This window comes from Erpetoichthys calabaricus, chromosome 3, assembly GCF_900747795.2.
Source record: "Erpetoichthys calabaricus chromosome 3, fErpCal1.3, whole genome shotgun sequence".
Classification (NCBI taxonomy): domain Eukaryota; kingdom Metazoa; phylum Chordata; class Cladistia; order Polypteriformes; family Polypteridae; genus Erpetoichthys; species Erpetoichthys calabaricus.
The window spans coordinates 39,793,681-39,797,583 of NC_041396.2; positions in this window are offsets into that span (position 1 = coordinate 39,793,681).

The window sequence follows — 3,903 nt, forward strand, 5'->3', positions numbered from 1 at the left end:
TCAGCAGCAGGGTTGGTAATGATTAACCTGTCATGGAGATACTGAAGTCTCATTGATGTGTAGCCCCACATTTGGCTTGTTTTGCATTTCTTCAGAGCTTTTTATATTATATATTGTGATAATTGCCTGGACACCACCAGTCGGAAACCACTTCTTTATAAAACACACACGTTTATTTTCCATTAATAAACGATTCCAACACTACACACAATGCACACAGCAATAATCACCCCAATATCTCAGTCCTTTGCCGCCTCTATCCTCCTCCAGGGAGCTTTGTCCTTCTCCCACTCCCGACTCTGGCTCAATGACTATAAGGAGGCGGCCCCTTTTATTCCTGCCTGGATGTGCTCCAGGTGGCTGATGACGTCCCTCTGGCAGCACTTCCTGGTGTGGCGGAAGTGCTGCCCTTTGCCCCGGAAACACTCCGGGCGTCCCTGGCAGATTCCTCCGCCATCTTGCCGAGTGTGGCGGAAGTAATAATATCCGGGTCCCACGAGGTGTAAAGCACCCTCAGGCAGTGGCCACAGGTCCCAACAAGTCCGACAGATCTTTATCCTTTCCCGTGGTCCTCTCCTGCTCCATGGCGGTTGTTCCCTCGTGGCCCGGAAGCTATTCCCGCCACCTTCTGGTCCTTTCTGGCGTCCCGGCCAGGTAATAATCCTCGCCACCTGCGACAATATATATATATATATATATATATATATATATATATATATATATATATATATATATATATATATATATTGCATGCATCGCTGGTTAGAAGATGTGATGGCACAACAGTCTAGCTGAGTAAGTAATACTGGACTAGCAGGTTGAGTAACGGTGGAAGAAGACACTTTCATTTATAGTGAGCACCATGCCAAACAGCTTTACACAAACAATATGCCAGAGTGCAAATTGATGTACTGGTGCTGCGGACTATCCATGAACCTGAATTGGCCTAAGCAGGTTCAGAAAATGGATGGATGTGTCAGAGGGGGACATTTTTTTGTGCACTGGGTGGTTCCATTAGGCACCCATTGTTGGGACTGGGGGGTGAGAAGTTAAAAGGCTGTCTGCAGGATGTAGGTATTTGCCATATTGCAAAGGAGTCACTTTGTCTGGTTGAGATTACAAACAATACCAAGTTGTGATAACAGAACTGCTCCTTCCTTGGAGGATGTCTGTATTTACCTGAAATTAACATGTTTGACAATATTGGTTTCTAATCAGCAGATCTGTACTCATTAATGGTTGGTAACAATACATTTTGTTAACTTGTGTTTTCATTAATTGTTAAACCCAGGAAATTTAGATGTGCCATTGATTAAACTGATTGTCCAGGACTGACAACAGCAGGGACTGAAGGAGATTTAAACTCCTGGGCAGCAGAAGGCAGAGGGAAACAGTCCACTGAGAATGCTGCCAAGACACTCGGACATGGCACAGGGGCTCGTAGGCAGACGAGGGTACCTGGCTGGCACGACGTGAGGCACAAGGACGCCAACACTTCCAGGAAGGAAGAGATAGCTCCACAAGGAGACGCCGGATGTGGGTTCAGCGAGAGAGGGAATCCGCATGAAAGGACCAAGCAAAGCTGGCAGACGAGAAATGAGGCGTGCCTAGGTCACAGCAACACAAGGAGCCCAGAGTGGAAAATAAAGGAACAACGAAGAGATGCTGACAGGGAGTCAACAATTTGACACAACTTCTGTTGGGAAACGAGTGTCCGGTGAACAGAGTGCATCCATGGACAGTTGAACGATTAAGTGTTGGGGTAACACAATGCGCAAACTGGACTCTGCACCACTAAAGGTTGTATTCTCTAATTCTTGCTTTTAATGGACTTTTAGAGTGTGGACTGTGTGTTTTCCTTTTAAAAAAAAGGAAATTCGTTCCTGATATGTTTAGATGTTGTTAGGTTCGTTTATCTTTTTAATGTACTTTTTATTGTCTTGTGTAATAGAACTTACTGTTGTTTTTTTTCTGAAATTACTGTTGTGTCTTTCTTTGTGTGTTTACTCACCGCCCAATTTAAAGAAACCTGTGTGCTATTATCAGTAAATTTCATGAGTTCCCAGTCTCTTAATAAAACTGGGTGGCGTAGTCAGATATGTTAATGGTGTCTAAGTTAGATTACCTGTAAGTGTGACCAGACACCTGTTACAGATGGATGGATGGATGTACATGTTCTGTCCAACTGCAGCTGTTAGGTGTGTAACAAGAACCAGCAGTGCAGACTTGAACCTTTACCATCTTGTTTTCATTCCTACATTTTAGACACTAAGGGCCAATTAACACTTGAGCATTTGTTTGGTATTTTTTAAGTGATTTTCAGGTGTTCTTTGCGGTGTTTTTCAGGCTTCAAGTGTTTTCCAACATTTCTCAAATATTTTCTAAGATGAATTTTGCAGGAAAATAAGACGTGTTATCAGCTTCGTGAGTGCAGATATTGGGTTTATCCTGTTCTGCAGTAAAGGGACTTTAGAGGGAAATTCAATGAAGAACACAGGCAGCATTCTGAAAAATTCCAGGATTACACATGGATGTCAGTAAACGTGTATGTACATTGATATGTGATAGTGTCTTTATTATATTGTTGACCATTTTCAGTTTAGATTTTGTTAATGTCAAATCATTCTAGGCCGGGGGTGGGCAAAGGCTGTCCTGGAGGGCCGCAGTGTCTGCAGGTTTTTATTCCAATACAGGTTCTTAATGACAAGGCAATTATTGCTGATGAAACACTTGTTGCTGAAGTGACATTTTTCTGCTTCATTTTAGTGGTCTTGCCTGTTAAGATTTTAAACCTCTAATTGCTTATTTCAGTCTTAAGCAGCTGCATTCACTGTTTTAATGGCTCCTTATTAGCAATGAGACGCAAATGACAAAGGAGCCAGCAGTTCCCCATCTGACTTGTTTCCATTTACATTATTTAGATTCATCCTGCACTATTTGGTTTAATAAAACACTTATGAGAAAAATATAACAGAGTGAAAATGATCCATTTTAGGATTCAAATCATTTAGATGATATCCTTGGAAAGAACAAAATCTATGATATAAGAACTTAGCATTGCACAGACTAACAAGCCATAAAATTAAATAAAGTTTGAGACTGGCAAGGATTGGTTTCTAAATAAATAATTGGGTTGGAAAAAAACCTTCATCCACTGCAGCCCACAAGGACCGACATTGCCCTACCTATTTCAGGGCTTTCGAGAGACCGAGTGAGGAGTCTGAGTATCTGGGCTTGCAAGTGTCCTGGGTTAAAACCAAGATCTTTAATGACCTCTTGGGCCATCAGCGGAGAGAGTGTCAACCTTGTTGAGAAGTTTACTTACCTCAGCAGTGGCATTCATGTTTCTGGTGACTCCTCCTATCAAGTCAGTAGATGGATTGGGAGAGCATGGGGGATCATGATGACGCTGGAAAGGGGTGTGTGGTGCTCTCAATATCTATGTAAAAGGACGAAAATCTAACTCTTTAGAGTCCTAGTGCTTCCTGTCTTGCTATATGGTTGTGAGACATGGACGCTGTCCAATGACCTGAGTAGAAGACTGGACCCAGTTGGTACTGTGTCTCTACGGAAAATCCTTGAGTACCACTGGTTTGACTTTGTGTTGAATGAGCACCGATTTGTTGAACTCTTTGTTCATTATACTGTAATATGAATTGGGGTCTGTCCCTTCTGAACAGGTAAGGCACCTGAAGAGAAGCATGTTTGGGCCAGATGAGCACTTGAATAGAAGACCATCTAGGGAAAGCATGGGTTGCTGCTGGAAGAGGTGTTGGTAAGGACATCAGTGGGCACGTACCCTGTGGTTCTTGTGTGGATCCCAATGTCATGATGCAGTGACAGAGACACTATGCTGTAAAATGGGTGCCGTGCTTCAGATGAGACATAAAGCTGGGGTCCTGA